Source organism: Equus przewalskii, chromosome 16 (genome assembly GCF_037783145.1).
Source record: "Equus przewalskii isolate Varuska chromosome 16, EquPr2, whole genome shotgun sequence".
Taxonomy (NCBI): Eukaryota; Metazoa; Chordata; class Mammalia; order Perissodactyla; family Equidae; genus Equus; species Equus przewalskii.
This window is the reverse complement of record NC_091846.1, coordinates 26,605,405-26,620,221: the sequence shown is the minus strand read 5'-3', so window position 1 is coordinate 26,620,221 and position 14,817 is coordinate 26,605,405. Positions and strand designations below refer to the sequence as shown.

General features: G+C 44.8%; 1 protein-coding gene across 26 annotated transcripts in view; it reads right to left on the bottom strand.

Moving 5' to 3' along the window:
• ENOX1 (ecto-NOX disulfide-thiol exchanger 1) overlaps nucleotides 1-14,558 on the bottom strand; it is a 536,764-nt gene extending 522,206 nt beyond the window's left edge. For 2 of the 26 annotated variants that reach the window (XM_070578349.1, XM_070578370.1), the window contains exon 1: nucleotides 13,739-14,056. The gene's annotated coding sequence lies outside the window, so the exon portion shown is untranslated. Of the gene's footprint in view, nucleotides 1-13,738 lie in introns of all 26 variants that reach the window. The other 24 variants (XM_070578375.1, XM_070578376.1, XM_070578360.1 and 21 more) reach the window with 23 other exon arrangements.
• Nucleotides 14,559-14,817: the final 259 nt, after the last annotated feature.

Here is a 14,817-nt window from a genome sequence, read left to right as displayed (position 1 = left end):
AAAGTAATAGGAATCTTGCAGCTACAAGGTAACTGCAAAAAGATACTAGGATGGTTTGTTTTACAAGTTAATTTCCAGCAGTTATTTGTTTCTTTTACAACAAATTACTATCCTGTACCTACACTGTATTTCATGATAATGCCATTGTTCTCAGTCAGTCACCATTTAATTCTGGAAGAGTCACAATACACCAAGAAAGAAAAGAATTGAAAATAAATACCACCCATAAAATTGTCTGTTTTACATATTTGCCTTTAGGATCAAGTTAAAGATGTGACCCTCCCACTCAAAATTACAAGCGTGCACTAGATTATCCATTTGTCTATTCTGTGTCTCCTCCTTATTCATCCCACTTTGACGGACTGTTGGCAGCTTCAATCTTAAAGGGCATCAGAATGAGAAAGAAGACAACAATGAGTGGTTCTCAAACCTCAGTTCCAGTAAGGATCCCTCAGGGTCCCTCTTCAGTCCCATGGCATCAGTGTCGCAAGGTGGGCTTAAGTAGCTGTACTTTTACCAAGTATCCTAGACAAATCTGAAAAGGCTACAGATTATCCTTTGGGAAACAGGAATGTAAACAACTACAAGGTGACTAAATCACTTCCAGACAATCAAACCTGATTATATAACTGTGTTTGGGATAACTGTACTCTACTCCATATCCGTGGTCACATTCTTGTCCCATGTCCAGGAAGCCACCAGCACCATCTCTCCCTGGACTGGACCATGATTTCCAAGTTAGTTGTCTGGCTTTCACTCCTGCCCTCTCCAATCCCTTCTCCAGAAACTTGCCCGAAAGCTCTTACATACTACAAGATCTTACACACACCACGTCACTCCCCTCAAAACTCTTCAGTGATGGCTTAATGGATATGGAGTTTCCATTAGGGGTGATGCAAATGTTTTAGAATAGATACAGATGGTGGTTACAGAACATTGTGAATGTACTAAATGCTACTCAATTATTCACTTTAAAATGGTTCACTTTATGTTACATGAATTTCACTTCAATTAAAAAAAAAAAGAAAAACAAAACAAAAAGCTTTCAGTGGCTCCCTACCACACTTAAAATAAAAGCCAAAGTCCTCAGGCTGGCCTAGCATGTCTGGCATAACCAGGCCCTAACCTACCTCTCAGCAGCCTCATTCCAGCCACTCTCCACCCTCACTCTCTGCACTCCGGCCACATTGGCAATGTTTCAGCGACTCCAAAAGCCAAGCTCTTTCTCACGTCTGGGCTTCACACATGGGACTCCCCACCTGAATAACCCCATCCTTCTTCAGGTCCTAATTTATAAATTACTCTCCCATGTAAGCCTTCTCTAACCACTTCACTCTCATCATACCCCTCCAGAGAAACCTGGTCTTTTCCAAGTATTTATCATGAGTTCCAATTATATAATTATTTTCATTTTACTTAATATCCTTTGTAGTAAACTGTGGGCTCCCAGGAGGACAGGAATAGTCATTGTTTTTGTTCACTGCTGCATCCTCAGCACCTAGCATGAACTTGGCACAATTAATACTTATTTGTTTGGCACAATGAATATGAAGCATGCTTTCTTCCAAAAACATTAAATTTCAACTACAAAATGAGTATCAAGCTAGTTCACAATATTACGTGAGATTTAAAATATATACACCAAAATTTTCTTTTAAAAACTAGATGAGAAAAATCAGAAACTACCACCTCGACACCATATAGAGTGCACCAACCAATGCAAAGAAATGACTTCTCTGACTTCCACATCACCTGCTTTGTGTTTCTCAACAGAATCAAGTCCTTCATGCCCAAGAAAATTCCATTAAAAACTGTCTCCTAGTGCCACTGCCTATTACTATTATCTTTAGTAATAAGGGAAGAAATAGGGACTATATTTACAGAAAGATGCAAATGAAATGGGTAAAAGGCCAGGCTTCAGAAGGATGTCATGAGAAACTGTTGGCTGCCCTCACCCAGGCACCACTTTCTTTGCTGTTGTTGTTGTTGTTATTGTTTTTGTTTTGGTGAGGAAAACTGGCCATGAGCTAACATCTGTGCCAATCTTCCTCCAGCTTATATGTGGGATGGTCCCACAGCGTGGCTTAACGAGCGGTGTGTAGGTCTGCACCCAGGATCCAAACCTGTGAACCCCTGGCCTTCGAAGCAGAGCACGCAAACATAACCACTACATCACCAGACTGGAGGCATCACTTTCTTGAGGGAAAGTGCACAGGGTACGACCAGGGCAAAAGAAGATCCTGAACTCAGTCAGTTCTGAGAGATAAAGGAAAAAGGGAACTAGAGGAGAAACTCACATAAAAGCCCACATAATTGGTGTTTTGTTACTAAACAAACTGTTCTTGAGTGATTATAGGTGTACAAGTGATTCATTTTTTCCAATCTTGCACCTGCATTAACTAGAACCCTAATTTGTCCATGAGGCTGAAGTGTGTCTTGATTACTTGCCTTCAAAGCTTATGTCCATTGAAAATAAGCTTATTTCTCTCCCACGGTCAGTTCCCAGAGCCACCTAATCCATAATTCTCCCGCCCAGCACTCACCATTTCTGATCATTACGGAAAGCAGAGGCAAGCAAGTGGCCTTACAGGCAGGTTCCAAAGAGATGCATCTGTTCACAACTGTGTTCACAGCCTACAAAGCTCTCCCCAGCCCCTGTGCCCATTGCAAAGGCAGGAACATCAGGACCTGAACACACATACAGCTCATCTCACGGGCTATTTTTCAATACTTGAATTCTTCTTTAGCCAAAGCTTTGGATTTTCCCAGACCCCAGTCCACAGACATGGTGGTGATTTGCATGGCTGTTAATTTAAAGAATATCCCCATGTTGCCGCAGTGCCTAAAGGTAGTGCTCCTGGCATCTAAGGATGGGACATGTACAACTGGGTTGTTCATCAGAGAGAGCTCAAAAGCTTTTCCCAAGCTCCAACTCCGAGCTCTCTGTGCTCGGCTGGGGATCCCCTGGAAACAGGCTGAAGCTGCCCAGTGCAGCCAACTATGGGACCAATATGGTAGCAACCAACAAGACTGTTCTCCAATAGGCAGAGGAGCCTGAGCAGTCACTATACTGCCCCAACATCTTCCCCAAGCATCCTAAGTTTCTCTCTTGTGCCCTCTTCCTTAAGGCAATATATGTGGCCACCATGGTGGACTCTGCTTTGCTTCCTCTGACCTGGCTTCTAAATTTGCCTTACACTTGAAGATGCTACTTGAGTCCTGTTCCCATATTCCAAAAGCACTCTTATGAACGTTCTTACCATTGTTTTTGTTACAGAACCACATACACTTTTATAGGAGATGAGGAGCCTGGTAATACACATAAAAAGCATTCAAAATACATGATAAAAGCAACTCAGGCCAGGAGGAAAGTGAAGTGCCAGCAGAACCAAATCATTAGGTAGCAGAGCTATGACCGTAAAACAAAATACATTCAGGAGTGAGTCATGAGGCCAATAGGTTAAAACAGGCATAAGGAGGTTATACATGGGGATAGCTCAGTAAAAACTGCGGGCAGAAAATAAGATAGGGAAGGTTAGTAAAAGAGGAGTTCGAGGACAAGAGTAGAGGAGTTTGCCAAAATGCCAAATATATGTGACAAACGGAAATTAGTGTTCGGAAAGCCAGACACTAAGAGGGGATGAATAGTCAGTAAAGGGATGGAGATTCCTGGTGGAAGGGGTGAGATTATAAAGACAGGTACTTTCTACCCTGACTGGAGCTAGCAAGATTTTTGCAGTAGAAGAAGCCAGAATGCCAGAAGAGGAAAACCTCATCAGATTTCTACCATTTCCATGCTTTGAGGAACTTGGGAATATCTAACTAGGAAAATAGAAATCTCTTCAAGTAATTTTTTTTTAGTGAGGAAGACTGGCCTTGAGTTAACATCTGTTGCGAATCTTCCTCTTTTTGCTTGAGGAAGATTGTCACTGGGCCAACATCCGTGGCAATCTTCTCCTATTTTACACGTGGGACACCACCACAGCATGGCCCAATGGGTGGAGTGTAGGTCTGCGCCAGGGATCCGAACTGCAAACCCCAGACTGCCAAAGCAGAGCACATGAACTTAACCACTATGCCACAAGGCCAGCCCTCTTCAAGTATTTTTTCGTGGAGGAAATTTAATATGCAGAATTGATTACTCAGGTGATGAAGGAGCAAAGGGTAGTACATGATAGTGAGGTAATCCAGAGATCAGCAAAAGCAGGAAGCTGCTACCTCCCTGAGGCTGAAGAAACAAGAGCAGGAGGTAGTGCTGTTAGAGTCTGTGGGCCAAGGTCACTTGTGAGCAGCTGGAGCCAGAGAAGGTCTGTCAAGCATGAGTGGTGCTACAGGGGAGGGATTCCCACTGCCAGGGATGCCGTAGGAAGCTGGAGGAAAGGAAAACACACCCTGGCATTGCCCTTCTCCCTGCTCTCTCCCATCAGTGCCTCCCATGGGCTGAAGAGAGTGGGCCAGCTAACTCAGAAATCTGGGAAAGCAGCCTGCAGGGGTGAGCCGCCTCCAACACAGAGTGGAAGAGGGAAGGGCAAGGAATGCTGGAAGGGAAGGAGAGAAATGCTGGGACAAGGAAGAGGAGTCCCAGGGAGCTTTAATAAGCAAGCTGCTTCTACAACAGACACACTTTTAAAAGGTTTGCTTATTGCCATATAATAGTCACAGAGGAATAAATAAAAGTGGAAGCTAGACTTTGCAGAAAAACCTACTGACCTTTCTGCCACCTACAGGTGGCCCCTGATGCCACTCTGCAGAATCCCAGAGTTGGAAAGGGGGTGGGGAATTTATTCTATTACCCTTTCTTCAGTTATAATTAAGCCAAACTAGTCTAAACTAGTGAATTTTTTTCAAAATTCTAGAATGAAAAGGGCTTTTACTTTTAAAAATAAAAAATAGTATTGAATAGAAGAAAATACACACATGCACATGTGCGTGCACACACACATCCAAATGACTACAAGTAAGACTGGGGAAATCTGAACGAGACTGGTGGATTGTATCGATCAATATCCTGGTTCTGACACTCTGCTATACAGGTTTGCAAGGTGGTATCATTGGACGGAAATGGGTAAAGGGTATACAGGATCTCTCTATTGTTTTTTACAACTGCATATGAATCTAGAATTATCTCCAAATAAAAAGTTTAATTATAAAATATCATAAATACATAGATAATATTCTAAATAAACAAGGCCTCTTTCTCTCCATCGTGTCTCACCCATGGTGTCTCCGGCCTCTTTACACTCACATGCTCGGTATTTCTACTCCCATGCCTGGTCTCCTTGTTAAACAAGGCCCGGGAAGCTCTTTGCCAACCCTCCTACAACTTGCCACAGTTCTGTCTTCTCTTTGTCACTGGCTCAATGTTACTTTTACAGAAATACGACTGTCAGGTTGCTCTAGTTTGATTAGTCAGCCTTAGCCTTTCTGGCTGCAGATGCAGCCAGCATATTAGTATTCATACATGGGACAATTAGAAGGCTGCCTGATCTTATTCCGTATCATCTAACAAGCTCTAACCTGCTCATTTCATAATTAAGTATTTAATTCAAAATGGCTCTCTTTCTGGATTTATGCTTTCTTCTCCCACCCTCTATATCCTTTGATCTCCTTTGGGAACTGGTGACCTAAGAACCAGCAGGAGAAACTACAGCCAAAAGCCTGGCATTTTGACAGAAGAAGAGAAAAGAACCAGCTCCACCCCCAGCTACCACTCATTCACTTAGCTAAAACACAGGCTATCAGAGAAGCACGGAAAACAATAGACATAAGTGCATGCTAGGTCTTCCAGAAACCGAGAGTGGATGAAAATCACCTCTTAGCCAAGAGTATGGGGGAAAAAAATCACCATTCATCACAAAATGGGCACGGGTCACAGACATTTCTCCAACTCTCCTTCTCTACAACTCCACAAATCCTCCCTGTGAAATATAACTTTCTTCCTTTAATGACCTGGTAGTCAATTATTTATATTCTTCAATTTATCTTTCTGTCTTCTTTTATTGATGCCCAGATTGTACTACTTAACTCTAGAAAGCCTGACCAAGATTGCAAGCAAGGCAGAGGAGACAGCTCTTCAAGGGGTGCCACGTCTAATGGACAAACAAGGCTGTGGTGCAGGGTGGAAGGCTGGAATCTCATTGTAGGAACAACAGTGAGCTAAGTGATCACACACTGCAGGCCTCTCTGTTGTGCTGACTTTTCTAGACAGCTTTCCATCAAAATCCATCACGCATCCCTTGCCGATCTCAAACCCCACAGTCACTGCCCTCACCTAGGTGCTTATCATTGTTTGTCTGGGCCTCCTAGCAGATATCCATGCCCCCAACTCTTCCTCCATCAAGCTATTCCCTACATACCTGCCAGCATGATCTTTCTAAGGTGCAAATCAAAACTGACAATGCCTTCATCTTAATCCTTCAGTAGCTCTATCACCTGAGACCAGGTCTCCCAAATCTGCCTCATTATAAAAACCAGTGGGGGCATTAACAAAAAATGAAATAAGATAAAGCAGATTCTTCAGTATCTTATGTTGGGTTCCTCCAGAAACAGACCTTGAGACAGCAATTAAGTGCAAGTTATTTATTTGGGAGGGGATCCCAGGAAGAGGTAGAGGAAAGGGAGACAGCCAAAAGAAGCACAGATTATCTAGCAGACTGTCATTGTGGGCAACTGAGGCTCCGTTGCACTGGGGAACTCTGGGACACAGTGTCGAGCATGCATCAGTTATTACACCCAAGGGTCTGGGATGCTAGTGTATTAATGCCTGGCTCTCTTCTATCATCGGCTGAGGTCCACTTCTCAGGCCATGAGCTTCACTGCCTTACAAAGTTGCCCCACCTGTGGGAGAGAAAGCCCTCAGATGGAAAACAGTAGCTGCCTGCAGAATAATTCTATACCCATGTACTAGAGCAGTCAGCATCTGGGCATATGAGTACGAAACTGACCATGTCTGCTCCACCAGGCCACCTACCTGAAGATTTGGATTCAGTGGGTGTGGCATGGGACCCAAAAATCATTACTGTGGCAAGCATTTCATGGGATTCCTTTGAACAGGCAGATTGTGAAACACTGACCGATATCATTAAGTTCAAAATCTTCGGTAGGCCTTACTAAGTCCTCTATGGTCTGTCTCCTGCTCAGCTCTCCAGACCTTCTGACTCCCCTGCATAGTCACTTTTAAACCACAATGAACTGGTGCACTTCCCTGAAAATAGCATGTTCTCTTCTGTGAGTAGGAACTGTGTCTTAAGAAACTTTATGATCCCCAGAGCCAAATACTGTCCCATTCATACGGTAAATGTTCAATGAATATTTGTTAAATAATCCTAAAAGAAAATAGTATAATACTATTTAAGTAGGTTCCCTGGAAAAATCTATCTTCCTAATCTATCAAAATAGTAGGTACAACTCCACTAGTAAAACTAAACAAATATATATTGAGCACCTGGTATATACAAGACACTCAAGAATCGCTCCAGGGAAGTACTGTAACCTTTTATCAGCATACACCTTAACAAAGATTCGCTGATAGGGAAACTGTGAATTAAACCCTACGAAAAAGATGAACACTGAGGCAGTGGTGGAAAGGTGAAGGATGCTTTAAGGGTAACTGGAAGCATGTCAGGCTTCACACACCTTGTGATTCTGCCAGGGTTATCCCCAGAGACACAATCACTCTCCATCTACTTCAGAAAAATGGAGCAGGATAAAGAAGAAAGTCTTACTTCAATGGCATTGCATGCTCGGGATCATGATTTCTTCCAAGGACCAGAAATTTGGTACCTGGAATCTAGATGCACAACAGCCTGTGCAGTTTTCAAGCTACTCAACGTGCTCTCTTGCAAATGAGACCAAAGCAGAGGTCCGGCCACTTGAAGTTACTAAAGACCTCATCCGTGGCTTTTCTCCCACTGTTTGGGATGTTAACCACAGCACCTTGGCCACATTCCAGGCTGGATAATTACATTGGGGCTAGCAAACTTCACCCTCCAGCTCCAACTAAATAAAGTATTCCTTCGGACTAGCTGCCATAACCTTTGTTATGCTGCTGTGGGCTATTAAAGAGCTATTCTGCACTTAGGATGGCTGTATTTGTGAAAAATCAATACCTCTGGTATAACTTCCTACGCTGACAAGAAGTATATTACAAAATATCACTGGCTAAGTTAGCTATTTTGATGTTTTTTTAATACAGTGCCAGAAACAATTAGAAAACTACAGTAATTTCTTCTCTATTTTCTCAACTTTTACAATTCATACAGATACAAACTGAAATATTTGCAACATTACATAAAGAAGGGCAAGTGCATATTCCACAAAATATATACCAGGTGCCCAGCCTCTGTTGGAGGTACTGGGCACTGTTCTAAGGGCCATGGGTTACAGTGTCAGCATAAATTTGAAAGTTTTCCAAAGAGAATAATTCAATTTAATTCTTCCTATGCTACTGCATTTCTGAAAATCTGAATATATTTTAAGCTTTACTTAAAAAACTACCATACACAGATCTCCCAATCAAACACTATTTCTGTCCACTCTTAAAATAAAATGAGTCTACAGGACCTGACAATCAGTGTGTATATGGGTGTGGGTGAAAGTATGTGTGTGTCTAAGAAAGAGAAAATATGCTTTCTTGGCTAGCCTGGAGGGTAGCAAGTGACATGCTACTTAGATATATATTTATTTGTTTGTTTGATTTTAGCAATCATCCTATTTATGTGGGTAAGAGTTTATAGGTAATAAAAGCAGAAGCTGACATAAGGAAATTGAAAATGTAAATATCTCTTGTTTAAGTCTTCTCTACTAAACGAAAAAAAACACAAATCTGGTCCTTTAGTGTTGTATCCTAAGGATGAAAACAATAACAAAAAATATAAGTATTGTGTATGTGTTTGCACATACACACACATTATCTCATACATGAAGATAAGAGGGAAGTTATTGAAATTTCAAGATTCCAGTGGATTAAATTAAATGTATGAAACAGAATATTTAACATCACATTATGCAAAGGGAGATGGTTCTGAAATTTTAAAAAATAATAACCTTAAAATTCAGATTAACCCTAGAGGGTCCAAAACAAGTGTATGTCCTGGACAAACTATAACCAGACTGTAGAAAATGGTTTTAAAAAATCAGGGAAGTTCACTTGAAATCTGCCAAATTATCATTCTGCTTGAAAATCCTTCTAGGCAGAACAAGTTAATAGCAGGCTTCTAAAACTAGGTTAAATAAACTGTAAATCAATTTATTCCTCCATACAAATCTGTTAAAGTGCACGCTTTTCTCGTGAAAATGGCTCTTCAATGGTACTTAATATTGTCACTATATTGTTTCTCCAAACTTGTCTACTCCAAGTTTTTCTACTTAAGGTGTTGTATAAAAGGGAAATGTCTACCTTCATCATAAATAATAAATAACAGAATACAGATTCTTTAAAATAGCATAGGAAGAGTCAGCCCTGATGGCCTAGTGGTTAAAGTCCAGCATACTCTGCTTTGGAGGCCCGGGGTTCAGTTCCCGGGTGTGGAACCATGCCACTCATCTGTCAGTAGCCGTGTCGTGGTGGTGGCACACATAGAAGAACTAGAAAAATACAGAACTATACACAACTATGGACTGGGGCTTTTGGGGGGAAAAGGGAGAAAAAGGAGGAAGATTGGCAACAGATGTTAGCTTAGGACGGACCTTCTGTAAAAAAACAATTACCTTAAAAAAGTAAATAAATAAATAAGTAATAAAATAAAATTGCATAAGAAACTTCAAAACGCATCATGCATGCAATACACTTCCTAAGTTTAGAAGAAATGCTTAATAATGTACATGCAATCCAGGTTTGCCACCCAATAACCCATTTATTACCATTTCAGAAGTAAGAAACAATCTGCAGTATTACCATCTCTCACGGATGACTTGTCCTCCATGAACAGGCTTCAGGTAACACCCCGGACAAGACAGCTTTGATAAAAAACTGAAAGCAACACTAGGCAGCGACACAGTCTGTCCCACATACTTTAAAGAGCCCGGATCACTACACCAACAATTTGTCTATCACGTTGCAGACAGAAGCCCTCAACGAGTGATTAATTAGCTATAACGTTTAAACGCTTGCAGGTATACAAGCTAACCAACACAATCTTCAATCCCATCCCAGTTCAAGATTCACACAGAGAATAACAGATCATGAAAGATTGTCCAAAGATGTAAACAATTACCAAAACAAGGAGCTGGGCTTCCGTAGTTTGGTAAAACAGGTGGGAGCCATAGGACTTTCAGAAACTGAAGGCAGAATGCACGCTATACAACGCATCGAAAACCATAATCTAGCCTGGTGTCAACACTGAATTTTACTCCCAAATATTACTGTATTTTCTAAGTATCCTTAGTAGAACAAAAATCTTTGTTACAAATTTTATGTAAATAAAGAACAAAGAAAGAATAATTCAGGGGAGGAAATGAGGGAGAAAATTTTCAAGTGTGACTCTGGAGATGGCTCCGTCCCAGCATTGAGTCACAGCATCTCACTGTGCCTTGGTGTTCCTTAAAATTAAAGGGTTAGACCAGAGCATCAACCTCTAATTTCCCCCTAGCAGCAAAATCTAGCCATCTATTTAGGTATCATAAAGAACTCAAGTTTTCGTAAAATCCTGAGAGCACCTGACGGCAGCAGAAAATGTGCTTACAGTGTTTAATGATTTTAAGGGGAAGAATGAGAAGGGTCCAAACAGCCCTCCCAATCTTGCATTTTTCAGTGTATACTAGATTTAAGAGGGCAATTGAAATTAGATGCTTCATTTCACCCTACAATATCAACATAATTCTTATTAGAATAAAATTTTTAAATATCCTTTTTAAAAACATCCCATAAAAGAAAGAGCTTCACCTTATTCAAATAAAACTCAGATCTGTCTCATTTGGAGGGTTCCAATGTGTGAGCTACAGTGTGAGCATCAGGATGTGGAAGCAGCTGTCACTGCTTTGTTTTTCATTCACAGTAGGTGGTTGCCAAGCAACAAAATACTATTGTCTGTTTCCATGATCTATTGGCCAATTCTACTGGTGATAATGCTTTCTACAGTTTAAAACAGGGTCACCTTTTGGACAAGAAGAAATGAGAAAAAATTCTCAGGATGATAATAACATATATAAATAAATACACTGAAAGTACCCCAAAATTATGTGTATAAATAGATAACTGTGTGCTGATATACACACATATATTTTGCATATATGCACATGTGTATATGTGATAATACATTCTCCTACCTACCTCCAAATCCATCTAAATTTCAAAGGCCAAAAGCTAGAATCTAAATCCCTGAGGGAAAATCAAGGCATGACCTAGAGATATAAAAATCTAGTAAGAATTACTTTTTCAACAGTAGCAATAATTTCCAATTTGCCAGATGTATCAAATTCTGTCCCTTGAATACAAAGTCCTCCAGTCAGAAAAGCAATTCTGTCACATAAACATCATAACAAATGGAAATCCTTTACTGTCAACTTTCGAATCATCTAACATTTAATACGCTGTTTTACTTAATATCATGTGCTACCACTTGTGTACAGAGATAATAATTCAAACGGCAAAATTCTGTTGCTGTCTACACCAAAGAATCTTAAAATATACTGATTTTTAAAATACTTGAATTGTTCTCCCTGGAATAGCCTCATGTGATTCCCCACTTTGTTTTGATATGGGTCCCTGGGGAATAGCAGTCATGCTATGTTACTGTTGCATATTTCACTAGCTTACAAATAAAATAACACACAGTGTACTCTGTATAAAGTTGTCAACATTAACTTCCATCAGTTGCTGTTTGTTTTGCACTGACAAGGCTTCTAAAGACAAGAATTACAATATTCTTAGATGTACAGACACAACATCAAAACAGCCTGAAGGAATTAAAGCTTGAAAATGCTAGAGGCAATCATGCTTTGTAATGAAGAGAAATCAGTATCATTTACGCATACATATATATTTCTGCAAAGGCCCTAAATAATGCCAGAACAATCTTTGGATTTTATGCAATGCTCATCCCTCTTCCTTCACAATATTTCAAAAGCACTTTAACTTAACTATTTAGTCCCTCCCTCTATGGGAGACTTTGAAATTCACTTTTTGAAATCCATTACCACTTGCAAATCTATATATCACAAGAATGTGGAATAAGCAAAATCTATCACATGGATTCACGTTATTACTATAGAGTCTCTTATTAAAAGGGCAACGCTAACAAAACAGAAGCAGTGTGTGTTAATAATGAACTAAACACTAGCCAAAATTACCCCTTCTCCGGACTGAGCCGTCTTCAGCGGAACGCACCCACCTCTCGGGAGAGCCCATCCGGGGTCCTCCTTCACATCTCACCCCACAAATGACCCACTTCCTTCTCCCTCAGCTTCCCAAGCTCGCTCACCTGTGTCTCTCCTGCAAGAACCAATTTCCTTCACACTTTCTCCACCTTCTTCAGATCCCTTAGGCACCCATTACTTTCTCTAAACTACTGGACTCAAATCTGCAACCCAGTTTGCCACGAACCTCCCCATACGACTTGTTTCCCTCATTCTTCTAGATCTGCTTTAAAAACTGCTATCACCAAACAAATATAATATTAATAAAAGAAGAGTTACAAGCCAGTTTTTTAAATTTTATAGCAGTAAAAGATTGAGAAAGAGACAGAAAAGGAGAAAAGCAGGAGTGTATGTGGAGGAAGGAGAATGGGTGAGTAGCCACACACAGCTGGACGCAGGGATCCTACCAAGCAGGGCTTCCCCACCTGTGGACCCCGCTTCCCCCATGTGCGCGCCGCGGGATGACAACCACAACACTCAGAACCACCCCCCTCCGGAAAGGAGGCGGGGTTATGTGTTCAACCAATCAGGACCCGCGAGCACCGGGTGTCCAACCTATGGGGTGTCCGTGTCCGTGCAGGGGGAGGACGTTGGGTGGCCGGGGAGGGGCCGCGTTCGTGGGAGGCGCGCACGTGTGGAGTCTGGAGAGGCCGGGAGGCGGCAGGCGTCCAGTTCCCCAGGCGCGGGCTCTGCACCCTGGCAGCCGCCAAGTCCAGCTGCCCAGGGCCTCTTTTGCCCCGGGCTCGGCAGGACAGGACATGCTCCCGCCGAGGAAGACCCATCCAAGGTGTCTGAGTTCCCCTTGTAAGGGGACAGTCACAAATAACAACAATAGTACCTAGCACCGACGAGGCGGGGAGTAAAGTTTCCAGCCCGCACCAGAGCAGAGTCAGCCAGGACAGGGACGACATGGGATGCAGGGCGGGGGGTGGGGGGGGGTGACAAACTGGAAAGAAGAGGGCAGCGGGAGGGAGGCGCGAGCAGGACGCGGTCCCGAGTGCTGTGCAGGGGGCGGCGGGGTGCGCTGTCCAAGGTGTAGGGGAGGTGGGAGGCGCGCGGCGGGCGCGGAGCCGGGAGCCAACCCTGGCTGGCGGAGGCCGGGAGAGCGCAGAACAGCTGTCTGGGGCGCACGGCACCCCTGGGCTCGTAAAAGTGACAGGGCTGGAGCTCGGGGAGAGCAGGGAAGGGCGCGGGGGGCTGAGCCGAAGCCCCCACGCTCCCACGCTCCCCTCCCTGCCAGCCTCACCTCTACCTCCATTCCCCTCCCCCCCGAGCCCACTCCCCTGCGAGCCTCTGTCCCGGTGCCTCAGCGAGGGCGGGACCGAGAAACCCCGGCTCCAAGCCCCAACGCCCCAGGGATGCTGCGGGCCGCGGAGGTGCTTACCTGGGGCCGCCGTGCGGGGAGCAGAGGCAGCCCGCCGCGTGGAGCCGGGCGCCGGGCGCGGCGCGGCTCCTCCTTGCCTCGGCGTCCTCCTTCTCCGCTTCCCGGACTCCGTCCCGGGCGCGGAGCTGCCAGACGGGGCCGGGCTGCAGCTGCCGTTCCCTCCGCTGCCTCTGCCGCCGCTGCCGCAGACAGAGGACGCCCCGTGGCGGCTGGAAGCCTGTGTGAGTAGCGGCGCCCGAGAGAGTGGGATCTGCTGAGCGGCGCTGGAGACTCCGCGGCTCGGGGCGCGCGGGCGTGCGCACGCGCGCCTGCGAGTGTGAGTGTGTGTGAGTGTGCGCGCGCGCGCCCACGAGGTGGGGGAGTCGCGAGGGGAGGGGGAGAGAGGTCGAGAGATGCTCGTAGGGACCGAGGCAAAATTCTTCGCCCCCCGGAAATCCGTAAACCCGGGGAAGGAGGCTAGAACGCGCGCGTCTTGGCTGGGGGAGCTGCCGGCTGGGCGGCGGCCGAGGAAGAGAAGGCAGCGCGGCGCGCGGGCTCCAGATCCAAGCGGGGCTGAGCCCAGCGGAGCGCGCAGCCACGGATGCAGCAGAGGCGGCGCCCGCAGCCCACGGTCGCGCTGCCTCCTCTAGGGAGGGGCCGAACAGCTCGCTCCCGCCAACGCCGCCGCTGCCCGGACTTCTCAGCTGTGCAGGAGGGGACAGAAATCGGGACCCCACGGTTGCTACTGCAACCTTGGAGGCGCCCGGCCTGCTGAGGGAACGAGCGGAGGACCCGGGCGCACGTGGCCGACTACCGGCTGGAGCCGGCGTGTGCAAGGGCTGCGGGCGTGGAGTGGGCGGTGGAACCTCGCCGAGCGCGGCCCACCGCCTCGCCGGGGTACGGGATGCGGGGAGGGGGAGCGAGCGTGAGGGCAGTCGCGGATGAGGTCAGCTGGCACCGTCGGGGGCAGGGCGGCCGCTTCTCACTCCAGGTGGAACGTGGCCTTTTTCCTCCTCCGAGGCCACTTTTCCTCAAAGTTAATCCACTTCCCAGGTGAAAGTGCCAGCCTCCTCTTTGTTCGGATTCAGCTAACTGTGCAG